Below are 13,601 nucleotides of genomic sequence, written 5' to 3'. Positions count from 1 at the left end.
GATACTGGCAATTTGGTTTTCATCTTTTTTTTTAAACCAAATTAGCTAATGTTTTATCTTTTTGATTGAATTTTTCATAAACCCACTACTAGATTAATTTATTAGTTCAAATGGTCCCCCACTAGTATATTTTTACTGTGTATTATCTCCTATATTAATGTAACTATTCATTTAGTAATTTGGATGTTATGACATTTGATGCATATTTTAATATTGATATTACTTTAACTCATTATGGTGCCCTTTAGCAAGATATAGTCTCTCTCTCTCTCTCTCTCTCTCTCTCTCTCTCTCTCTCTCTCTATATATATATATATATATATATATATATATATATATATATATATATGTGTGTGTGTGTGTGTGTGTGTGTGTGTGTGTGTTTTAAATTAGTTTTATTTTTTGCTTCTGATTTATCTAAGATCATTGATTGCTACCCCTACCTTTTTTACTTCCACTGAAGAATGATATATTCTGCTCCTGCCCCTTATTTTAACTTTCTCTGTGTCTCTCTAATTCAAATGTGTTTCTCATAAAGAATACAATGCCAGATTCTGACTTTTAATCAAGTTTGTTATCTATTTCCATTTTATGAGTGATTTCATCCCATAAACATTCACAGTTACAATTATTAACTGTGCATTTCAGTTCATCCCATTTTCTGTTTATCCTTCTCTCTTTTTATCCTTTCTCTCCTCTAACATTTGTTTTCCTTCTGACCATTGCTTTTTTTTCCCTGACCTCTCTTTTATGTACTTCCCTTTTCTCTTATCTCCGTACCCTCCTACTTACCTACTGGGTGAGTTAGATTTTGATTACCTACCAAGAGAGAAGGAGAGAGAGAAAGAGAGAGAGAGAGAGAAAGAGAGAGAGAAACTTGTATGAGTGTGTGTGTCTGTATATATGTATAAGTGTGTATATGTATGTATATATTCCTCTTTGAACCAATTTAAAAGTTAGTGAAGTTCAAGCATTTACTGTTCCACATTTTGCCCTTCACTGTAAATTCTCTTTCTTCCAAACCACTTTTATGTAAGATAATTTCCCCACCCATTCTTCCTCTCTCTTCTACCTTCTCCCATGCCATCCCTCTTTCTCACATATTCATATTGTTTTTACATCATATCAACATAACCTACTCACTCTGAACTCTCCATATAGAATCCTACTAACTGCCCTAATAATGTTATAGTTCTTAGAAGTTACATGTATATCCTTCCTATATATAAAGGCAAATGGTTTAACCTTATTGGTTGTTAATAATTTCTCTTTTATGTTTAACTTTTTATGCTTCTCTTGAGTCTTGTATTTGGAAGTCAAATTTTCTAATCAACTCTGGCATTTTCAGCAGAAATATTTGAAAGTCCTCTTCTTCATTACATATATTTTTGTCTGTTTTGAAGCATTTGATATAGTTTTGCTAGATAGGTTATTTTTTATTGTGATCCTACATCTTTTGAATTCAGGAATATCATATTCTAAACTCTGCTCTTTTCAAGTGTTAGCTAGCAAGTGTTGAGTCATTTTGACTGTGGCTCAATGTTATTTGATTTTTTTTTCCTTTCTGGCTATTTGAAGTAGGATCTTTCTGACCTGGAAGCTCTGGAATTCAGCTATAGTATTTTTGAGAGTTTTCCTTTTGGGGATTTTTTTAAGTGATGATGGGTGTATTCTTTAATTTTCTGTTTTGCCCTTTGGTTTTATTATATCAGGGCATTTTTTATACAATAACTGCAGTATTTGTGTGTGTTGTGTGTGTGACTCCTTCATCAAGACACTAAATTGTCTTTTCATGGTTGTCTTCTTTTCATTTCATTACCTTTTTTTTGTTTTTTCTCTAACACTCTTTTTTTTACTTTGAAAATCATTTATAAACTCTTCAATGTATTCTTATCAGGCTTGTGTCCAATTCACATTTTTCTTTGAGGCTTTGCTTGAAGCTCTTTTGATTTGTCTTCTGAATTTCTGTACTGATCTTCCCTGTTATCATAGGTCTATTTTTCTTTTTTATGGCCAAGCCTTTTTTCCCCTTTCTTATTTGTTAATTTCCCCATCCTATGCTTTGATTTTGAACTTTTGTAAAAGTTAATCTTTGTTTATCATGTGGGGGATGGGGAAGGCACTCACTCAAGTTTTTGCTTTTTCCTCATTGATATATCTGGTTCTTACCCAGGAAAGACACCTGATCCCTTGGGATTGCAACATATACTACTCTTCACGGCCTTTCTTCCTTGGGATGAAAAGTAATACTGTTCAGCAGGGGCCTTGATCTCTTGGGACAAACAGTAATACTTTCTCTCAGAGCTTTTAGTCTCTTTTGATTGGAGATGCCCCAAAGCAGCTGGTCCTGTGTCCAGTGCTATAAGATCTTTCTTACCACTTTTCAACTACCCTTACTATCTCTGAATAGAGAGATCCCAAAGCTGCTGCATCTTCCATTGCCACCACCTGGTTCTGCCCCTGCTGTTTCATCCATATTGGCTTCAGGTCAGCTTCAATACTGTCTCACTCTGACCTTTTCTTTGCTCTACCATTTCAGATTTCAATTTGTGCTATTATTTTAAAGTTGTTTTTAGGGGAAACTTTGGAAGAACTTAGCAGAGTACTTTCTCTGCTCTGGCATATTGGTTGCCCTGCAGAAGTCCTATTACTTTCAACAATGCACATCACAACCTGCCCATGATTTCCATCCTGTTTGGACCTGATGTCTTCCCATCAGCTTCCCATCAGAGCCTTCATAACATGGGGCTCTAGTTATGATGATGATGACATTCCTTACTGTTACTTAGAACCTGCATAGCATTGTAGATTTGTCTCATGGCTTGCCCATCTTCTGTTGTATGTATTTATTTGTGATAATACATAAACTTTTTCTAAACACTAAATAAAAGTAAAAACATCATTTAATCGTGATCACAAGATTGTTTATTCAATGAGTTGGTATTCTGACTGGTCTCATGATTATTGTGATTCACTTAATTTTATTTCTCTAAAATTGAAATTCCATCAAAAATGCATTTAGATTTTAACATGGATGGCTTTTTATACAATTTATATTGAAGTAATGTAATACATTCTCTTATTTCTGCTTCTTAGAAATATTGTAACCTGGAATTTATAAGGTTATAAATTTAGTAAGCACTAAGCATTGTCATCAGTTTATCTAGTTTTCATATACTTCACTTTCAGAAGAAAAAGTTCAATTGAAATTACATCAGACTCTTTTAACTTTCAAGATTATTATAAGAAGCAATGCTATTACGATATATTCAAACAATAACCTGAAGAAAATTTATTTGAATTTTGAGACTTATGGAAGTTATCACTCACAGTAGGCACAACATATTAAATATAACTTGATTGCAAGATATAAATAATAACATACCCTCAAAAAAAACCAGGATGCAATGATATTACACTTTTAATACTTCTGTCCCCTAAGAAGAAAGTCAGGAAAATATTAAACAAAAATGGTCTTGGGAAATAGGAGAATTCAATTGCTTTATACTGAAATGCATAGGTTTTGAGTATGTTGAATAATGTAATTTACAATTCTTGAGAACATTGATTGAAGGCTTACATTTCTAATCCTAAATCAAAGACTCCTACAAAATTCCACAGGGCTAGAAGGTATTAATCCTATTCTATTTATAAATGACTTATGATTATAAAAAGAAACTAAATGACAGAAAGACTAAGATCTATCATCAGAAAGATGAGGGAGGGAACCAAAGAATAAATGAAATTAGGTGTTCTTTCCATTTTGTTCTCCCAATGGTGTAGTCAATGAGGTTTTTTTTTTCTGCATTCTTGCTCTATTAAAAAAAGATTATGGTTTGGGACTTTTCAACACTGAAATATGAACAGATAAAATTACAACTGCCATAAAGTTGGAATATTAAGAAAACCTCCTTGTCCTACAAAATTCATATATCATGATTGCATTCATGATAAAAAATCCTTAAAGGCTTACAAATAGAAAACCTTCTCCAAAGAAGTTATACAACAGTTTCTAACACTTACAGCAATAAAATATAAAGACCATCACTATGGCTGAGGCATATTTTTTTTTGAGCAGGCTGCTGGAATAGTTAAGAAAATTGACTGCTGGAATAGTTAACAAAGGGAATTAAAATGTTTTAAAGTAAGTGTGTATGTATTTCCCAAGTCCATGGACAGTAATAAACATTTAAATTTTTAAAATGTAATGAGATTAAAGTCAATTGTAAAGTGAGGCTGAATGAATAGCTTAACAAATTTGTCAGCATTTGAATTTATTTTAACTTATGATAAAGTTCTTTCCTTGTGCCTCCCCCACATTCCTGTTTCTATCTAGTCAGTACAGAAGTGTTTCATTTAAGGCTGTGGGCTTGGAGTTCCAGTGTCTGGGCTTAAACTACAGTTAAGCTTTTTATTTTCCATGTGAGGTGGGATAAGTCATCTAGAAGTCTCTCGTGCTCAATTATCAACTATAAAATAAAGTGGTTGGATAAGATGATCTTTAAGGTCTTTTAAAATTATATTTTATTTCCCCCCAATTACATGTAAAGGTGATTCTTAACTCATTTTTTTTAAAAAGCTTCAAATTCTATCCCTCTTTCCCGATCCCTCCATTAGCTGATAAGTAATTTGATATAAGTTATATGTGTAAAATCATGCAAAACATATTATCATATCACTCATGTTGTGAAAGAAGGCCAAAAAAGAAAACAAAAAAAAAAGTGAAAAATAATATGCTTCAATATGCATATGGACTTCATCAGTTCTTTCTCTGCAGGTGGATAGAATTTTTTAATAATGAGTCATTTGGAATTGTCTTGGATCCTTATATTGCTGAGAATGGCTGAGTCACTCACAGTTGATCACCTTACAATGTTGCTGTTACTATGTACAATGTTCTCCTGGTTATGTTTACTTCACTTTGCATCAGTTCATGTAAGTCTTTCCAGGTTTTTCTGAAATCATCCTGCTCAACATTTCTTATAGCACAATAACATCCCATTACAATAATATACCAGAACTTGTTCAACCATTCCTCCATTGATGGATTTCCCTTTAATTTCTAATTTTTTGCCACCAGTTAAAGAGCTGCTTTAAATATATTTGTACAAATAGGTCCTTCTCCTTTTTTTGAATCTCTTTGGGATACAGACCTAGTAGTGGCACTGCTGGATCAAGGAGTATGTACCATTTATAACCCTTCAGGCACAGTTTTGAATTGCTTTCCAGAATGTTTGGATCAATTTACAACTCCGTTATCAGTGAATTAATGTCCTAATTTTTCCACATCCTCTCCAACATTTATCCTTTTCCCTTTTCATAATGACATCCAATCTGATAAATGTGAGGTGGTACCTCAGAGTTATTTTAATTTGCCTTTTTCTCATCAATAATAATTAAAAACATTTTAATATGGCTATAGATAGTTTTGATTTGTTCATTTGAAAACTCTTATTAATATCCTTTGACAATTTATCAATTGGGAAATGACTTGTATTCTTATAAATTTGACTCATCTCTACATATTTGAGAAATTATGCCTTTATCGGGGACATTTGTAAAAGTTCTTTCCCAACCTCCTGTTTTCCTTCATATGTGTATGTGTTTTCAGCATTCACTTTAATAAGATTTTGAGTTCTACTTTTTCTTCCCTCACTCCCTCACCCCTCCCAAAATACCATACAATCTCATATAGCCTATATATACATATAATCATACTGAACATATTTCCAGATTAGTCAAGAATCAGAATAAAAAAAGGTGGGGGGGAGAAAGAGAAAAAATAAGCTTTGATCTGCATTCAGATTCCATAGTTCTTTCTCTGGATGTGGATAGCATTTTCCATCATGAGTCTTTTGGAACTGTCTTCCATCATTGCATTGCTCAGAAGAGCTAAGTCTATCAAAGTTGGCCATTGTATAGTGTTGCTGTTATTATGTTCAATATTCTCCGGGTTCTGCCCAGTTCACTCAGGATTGGTCTTCTTTTCTTTTAATCCTGGTTGTTTTGATTTTGTTTGTGCAAAATCTTTGTTATGTAATATAATCAAAATCATCCATTTTACATCCAGTAATGCAGTCTCTTGTTTGGTCATTAATTCTTCCTTATTCTATCGAACTAACAGGTAAACTATTCCTTACTCTTCTAATTTGTTTATGCTATCCCCTTTTACGTCATGCTCCCATTTTGGCCTTGTCTTGGTGCATGGAATAAGATATTGGTCTATAATTAGTTTCTGCCATACTGTTTTCCAGATTTCCAAGCAGTTTTTGCCAAATAAGTTCTTGTGCCAAAAGCTGGGGTCTTTAGGTTTATCATTTACTTTACTATGGTAGTATATTGCTCTTACTTCAGTACCTATTTTATTCCAATGAACCACCACTTAATTTCATAGCCAGTATCAGATTTTTTTTAGTATTACCTCTATAATATAGTTTGAGACCTTCCATTCCATTTTCCCATTAATTCCCTTGATATTATTGACCTTTTATTCATTCAGATGAATTTTGCTATTTTTCTACCTCTATAAAATAATTTTTATTAGTTTGGTATGACATTGAATAAAAATATTTAGAGTTGTCATTTTTATTATATTGACTTGGACTATCCATGAGCAATTGATATTTTCCCAATTGCTTATAGTTGATTTATTTGTGTGAAAAGCATTTTGAAATTGTGTTTATATAATTCCTAGGTTTGTCTTGGCAAACAGAATCCCAACTATTTTATTATTCTATAGTTATTTTAAAATGAATTTCTCTTTCTATCTCTTGCTGTTAGATTTTGTTGGTAATATATAGATGTGTTACTGATTTATGTGGGTTTATTATATTTCCTGTTACTTTGCTTAAGTTGTTGATTATTTCAACTAGCTTTGTAGTTGATTGTCTAGGATTCTCTAAGTGTACACATATCATATTATCTGCAAAGAGTGATATTTTCATTTTCTCATTGCCTAATCTAATTCCTTCAATTTATTTATTTTTTCTCTTACTGATCTAGTTAACATTTCTAGTACAAATTTTATAATATAGTTGATAATGGGCATCTTTGCTTCGCCTCTAATCCAATTTGGAAGGCTTCTAGTTTATCTTCATTTTATTACAGATTATGGTTGCTAATGGTTTTATATAGATACTATTTATCATTTTAGGGAAAGATCAATTTATTCCTATGTTCTCTAGTGTTTTAATAGAAATGAATATTGCATTCTGTCAAAAAGATTTTTCTGGAGCAACTGAGGTAATCATATGATGTCTGTAAGTTTTGTCATTGATATTTTCAGTTATGATGATAGTTTTTTTTTTTAAATATTGAACCAGCCCAACATTCCTGGTACAGATCCTACATGGTCATAGTGTATGATCTTGTGACATATTGATATAATCTCCTTGCTAGTACTTTATTTATTTATTTTTGCATCAATATTCATGAAAGAAGTTTGTCTGCATTTCTATTTCCCTGCTTTCACTCTTCCTTGTTTTTGGTATTACTACCATATTTTGTCATAAAAGATTTTGGTTGGACTCCTTTTTTGCCTATTTTTTTCAAAAAGTTCATATAGTTTTAGAATATTTGAAGTCTTTTAAGCCCTAAATCCTTTGAGTCTATGAGTGCGCTCTTTGAATAACTTTAAATCTTCAAATACATGTAATTAAAACTTTCTGTAAAGAAAAATAAAAAAATGAACAAGAGCTACCTGTTAGGAGTCTATTCCTGTGCAACGTAATTTTCCCTAGAACTATATTTTAATTATAACAATTAATGATAATAGTAAGATATATCTGTATTCAGCTGTATTTCATTAGTTTGTAAGGTCTTCCTTCATCCCTTGATTAAATAAGCATTTATTACAGAGCTATTATATACAAGTTACTGTGGTGAGTTTCTGTCCTTGAGGAGCTTACAATCTTCTTATTTTAAAATAAATTTATTCTTTATTTTTAAAAAATTGAATTCTGAAATCTCTTGCTTCTTCTAGTCCCTACCCCACCCATTGAGAAGGCAAAAATATATTAGTACATGTTAAATCATGCTAAACTATTTCCATATTTAATTTATATTCTTCTAAAGCATTCAGGAAAGAGGTAATTCATGTCTGAACTAGGGCATTGAATGTGTGGGAAGAAAAATTGTGACAAATGTGAGAAAAGTTGTGGAGGTTGAATTGATAAGATTTTGCAATTTATTGGGTTTGAGAAGTAAGGGAGAGAGAAGAATCAAGGATGACTGAGTGTGTGAAAGTGATAAACTAGAAGAAAGTTGAAATCCTTGACAATTATAGTGATGTTAGAAAGGTGGAAGGGTTTGAGATGGAAAATGATAAATTCTGTATCTTTGTTGTTTAGCTACCTTTCTAACCAATCCTTCTCAGGTTCCTTTGTTGCATCACCATTCATATTCCATTCTTTCAGAGTCAGTATTCTAAAAGGCTTGTTCCAAGGCTGTCATTTCTCCTCTCATTACTCAGGGTATACCAAAGGTCTTAGTTCAGTTTTAAGGTATAATATAAAAGCTTCATTAAGACTTTTTAGATATCCTGTATTTGCTCTTAGTCACCTCTTCAGGATCCCTGGATTTAATTATGTTCTCTATACTTAAGACTCAGATATCTGTATACAGCCTTAGTATTCTTCCTTAGTTCCAGATCCAAATATCCAACCACAAGTGGACATTTAAAATTAGATGTCTATATGATAACTCACATTCAATGTGTTCAAAATACACATTATATTTCCCAAAAAAATTTCTCTTCTTCCTAACTTCTTAATTTTTGTTGGTGGTTTCACCATTATTTATAATTACCTATGCTCTTATCCTTATAGTTATACTTGATTCCTCTCTTAAACTTACCCTACATTTCCAATCAATTGCCAAATTTCTTGCATCTATCCTCTTCTATTAATTTGCATATATGTCAATGAAATGTAGGCTGTGGTCACCTATTCCTGATACTGCTGAAATAGACTTTTAATTTGTTCTCCTATCTCAAGACACTTTCCCTTTCCAATACTTTTTCCATACTGCTTCCTTAATAATACTCTTAAATCTTTTATTTGATAATGGTCACTCCCATGATCAATACTCATATGGCAGACTGCTGCTTTTATAATAAAATCTTACCCCAACCTTCCTCTCTATTTCCCTTCACCCATCACAATATCTATGAAGTACCTGCTATGTGAAAGATACTGGTAAGTCAGTCAGTATTAAGTGCCTACTATGTGCAATTAAGTGGTTTAGTAGATAGAGTACTGGGCTTGGAATCGTGAAGACTCATTTTCATGAGTTCAAATCTGGCTACAAAATTTACTACTTGTGTGATCCTTGCAAGTCACTTAACCCTGTCTGCCTCAATTCTTCATCTATAAAATGAACTGGATTAAGAAGTGGCAAACCACTACAATATCTTTGCTAAGAAAATCTCAAAATAAGGTAACAAATAATTGGCCATGTTTCAAAAGATTGAACAAAAACTAGAAACTATTTCCAGAGATTTTTCTAAATGCTGCAGATATAAACAATTGTAAAAGATAATCCTTGCTCTCAAGGGGTTCACATTCTAATGAGGGACATAAAAAGAAAACAACTATGTATATATATATATATATATATATATATATATATATGTGTGTGTGTGTGTGTGTGTGTATGTATATGTATATGCTATATACAGGATTAAATTGGAAATTATAAAGGAGATAGACACTATCATTACATAAAATTAGGAAAGGCTTCTTGGAGAAGTTACAATTTTTGCTGGATATGAATTAAAACAGTGATGCCAGGAGGTAGAGATGATGAAGAGAAGTAAGGGAATGGGTGACCAGTGAAAATACATGGAATAAAATGATAAAGTCTCTTTTGGGAGGAACATTGAGCAGGTCTATTTTACCAAGTCAGAAACTATTTGGGGTTGTAAGAAAATGTGAAAGGTAAGAAAAGTCCAGGTTTTGAAGTGCTTTGAATGTAAAAAAATATATATTTTTTCTCTTGTAAATGATAGAGAGACCCTGGAATTTATTGAATAGAATGAGGTGAAGAGATGATGTAGCCAAACTTAAAGGACATTACAGGAATCTAGGTTTCAAGTGATGAGTGCCTTGATGATACCCAATATTATTCAGTACCTGAATGAAGATAGAAAAAAGGAGACTAAGGAGTGGTCAGGCAAATACCAGGAGAACTAGTATAGAATAGAATCACAGAAACCTATGGAAAGGAATTAGGGTGGCGAAAAATGTCAAAAGCTTCAGAAAGGTCAATGAGAATGTGTATTGAGAAAAAAAAACATACATTAGATCTGTCAATTAAGAAGTCATATGCAACTTTAGGAAGTCTTTTTTTTTAATTGAATTTTATGTTTATTTTCAGCTTACAACATTAATTTCCACAAGATATTGAGTTACAAATTTTCTCCCCATCTTTCCCCTACCCACCACCCCAAAACAGCAATCCCACTGTATATCCCCTCCCTCAATATGCTCTCGCCTATATCCTCTCCCATTCCCCCTCTGATTTTCTGGTAGGACAAGATGGATCTCCATACACCAGTGTCTGTATATTTTATTTGCTAGTTGCATGTAAAATAATAATAATAATTTAAAACATTTGATTTAAAACTTTGAATTCCAGATTCTTTCCCTTCCTCCCTCATCACCCACCCTTACTGGGAAGAAAAGCAATTCAGTACAGGTTGTACATGTGTACCTATGCAAGACATTACCATAGTGGATATATTGTGAAAGACTGACTATACTTTCCTCCATCCTATCCAGCCCCCCACTTGTTCTATTCTCTACTTTGACTCTGTCCATTTTCAAAAGTGTGTGCTTCTAACTATCCTCCCCCGTCAATGTGCCTCCCCCTCCCTCATCCCCCCCCTCTTGTATTTCAATGTCAAATTTTCTATTCTGGTTTTTTCATCAATAATTCTTGAAAGTCCTCCACTTCATGGAATGACCATATTTTCCCCTGAAACATTATACTTAGTTTTGCTGGGTAGGTAATTCTTGGTTTTAATCCTAGATTCTTTGACCTCCAGAATTTAATATTCCAAGTCCTTCAATCCCTTAATGTAGCAGCTGCTAGATCTTGTGTTTCCACAATATTAAAATTTTTTTTATTCTTGGCTGCTTGTAATATTTTCTCCTTGATCTGGGAGCTCTGGAACCGGGCTATAATATTCCTAGAAGTTTTCTTTTTTGGATCTTTTTCAAGAGGTGATTGATAAATTCTTTCAGCCTCTATTTTGCTAATTTTACAACATCAGGGAAATTTTCCTTGAGAATTTCTTGAAGCATGATTTCTAGGATCTTTATTTGATCATGGCTTTCAGGTAGTCCAATATTTTTTTTAATTATCTCTCCTGGATCTATTTTCCAGGTCAATGGTTTTCCCAATGAGATATTTCACATTACTTTCTATTTTTTTTCATATGTTTGGATCTGTTTAATAGTATTTTGATTCCTCATAAAGTCATTAGCTTCCATTTGCTCCAATCTAATTCTAAAGGAATTATTCTCTTCAGTGAGCTTTTGAAATTCTTTTTCCATCTGGCAAATTTGTCTATTTTTTTTTAAGCAATCGGGGTTAAGTGACTTGCTCGAGGTTACATGGCCAGTTATTTCTGGGTGTGGTGCTAAGTATCTGAGCCCGGATTTGATCCCCAGGTCATCCCTTCACTGGAGCCGGTGCTCTTACTTGCTGAGCCACCTGGCCGCCCCTAAGCAATTGGGTTTAAGTAACTTGCTGAAGGTTACACAGACAGGTGTTTCTGGGAGGGTGCTAAGTGTCTGAGCCTGGATTTGATCCCCAGGTCATCCCAACACTGGAGCCGGTGCTCTTACTCGCTGTGCTACCTTGCTGCCCCCAAATTTGTCTTTTTTTTCTTTATTGCCTTTTTGGGCCTCTTTTGCCATTTGAGTTAATCTAGTTTTAAGGTGTTATTTTCTTCAGTCAGGTTGTTGACCCTCTTTTCATGATTTTCTTGCATCATTCTCATTTCTCTTCCCAATTTTTCCTCCACTTCTCTTACTTGATTTTCAAAATCATTCTTGAGCTCCTCCATGGTCTGTAACCAATTCATATTTTTTCTTGGAGGCTCTTGATGCAGGAGGTCTGACTTCATTGTTTTCCTCCCATTCCATTATTTGATCCTTTTTGTCCACCAAAAAGGAATCTAAATTCAGAATGGTGTGCTTGCTTTGCTTCCTTTGCTTACTCATGTTGCCACTCAATTACTCGACTTTTGAGCTCTTTGCTACAGTAGAACTCTGCTTTCAGAGGGGACAGCTTTGTCCCAAATCACTGGGGTTTTCACAGTTGCCAGAGCTATCAAGAGGGTGTTGTCTCTATAGCCCCCATATGTTGTAGCTCACTGGTCACACACCTCAGGAGCACCATCCAAGACCACAATCCAGATACAGGCAGGTTAATGCAAGAGAGATTACCTTCTGAATGGTTGCTTCCCCCCCGCAATGATCTGCAAGCCAGGAGCTCTGAAGCAGCAACATGGAGGTGGCTACAGGGCTGCCGCAACTCTACCATTTCTCGCTCCAAGGGCAACAGGTGGACTATGCTCCATCCTCCCCTAGTTATAACAGAGATCTACACTGACTTTTTTACTTTGTCTTTGACATTTATGAGTTGATATTTCTGGAAACCACCACAGCTGCTGGTAATCCACTCTCTTGCAGTCGCCTCTAGCTGCTGCTGGTTAGGGCCACCCTGGGGCTAAAATCCTTGGGTTCACAAAAGGGCTGGCCTCTGCTCCCAGTGCATGGTGATGTACCCTTCCTGTCTGCCTTCCAGGCTGCCTTCAGTGGGAGATTTCTTTCTATCTGTCACTTTCTGGGTTCTGTAGTTCTAAAATTTGTTTAGAGTCATATTTTATAGGTATTTGAGGTGGTTATGGGGGGAGCTTATGGAGTTTTCCTGCCTCTACACTGCCATCTTAGCTCTGAGGGGAGAGCATTTTCAATAAAATGATCAATTCAAAAGCCAGAACAATAAGAGGTAAGAAGATGATGTGAGAAAAAAAATTGAGACATTAATTGTTGGTGGTCCACAAATTTATAAATATAAGAACCATTCTTCAGTAGATAAATGCTTTAAGGATGCTAACAGTTTTCAGAAGAAGAGATAAAAGTTGTTAAGAGACATATATAAATTGTCTAAATCACTATTGATCAAAGAAATTAAAATTAAATAATGCTAAAGTAACATATATTGGCTAACATAACAGAAAAGGAAAATGACAAATGGTGGAGAGGATATGGGAAAATATGCACACTAATACACTGTTGGTGGAGCTCTCACCTGGTCCAAATATCTAGAAAATAATTTTGAACTATTCCCAAAGGTCTACAAAACTGCAACCCCTTTAAGCCAATAATACCACTACCAGGTCTGTATTTCAGAGAAATCAAAGGAAAAGGGCCTTTATTTACAAAAAATATTTATAACAACCTTTTTTTAATTTTTGGTGACAAAGAATTTAAAATTGAAATGATGCTCATCAAATGCAGAAGGGCTGAACAAGTTGTGGTATATGATCATGATGGAATATGGTTGGGCTATAAATAATAATGAGGGGGATG

Source organism: Petaurus breviceps, unplaced genomic scaffold (genome assembly GCF_028583685.1).
Source record: "Petaurus breviceps papuanus isolate PSGF00001 unplaced genomic scaffold, PetGlider_PUasm1.0 76, whole genome shotgun sequence".
NCBI classification, from domain to species: Eukaryota; Metazoa; Chordata; class Mammalia; order Diprotodontia; family Petauridae; genus Petaurus; species Petaurus breviceps.
Note: the sequence above shows the minus strand (reverse complement) of the source record.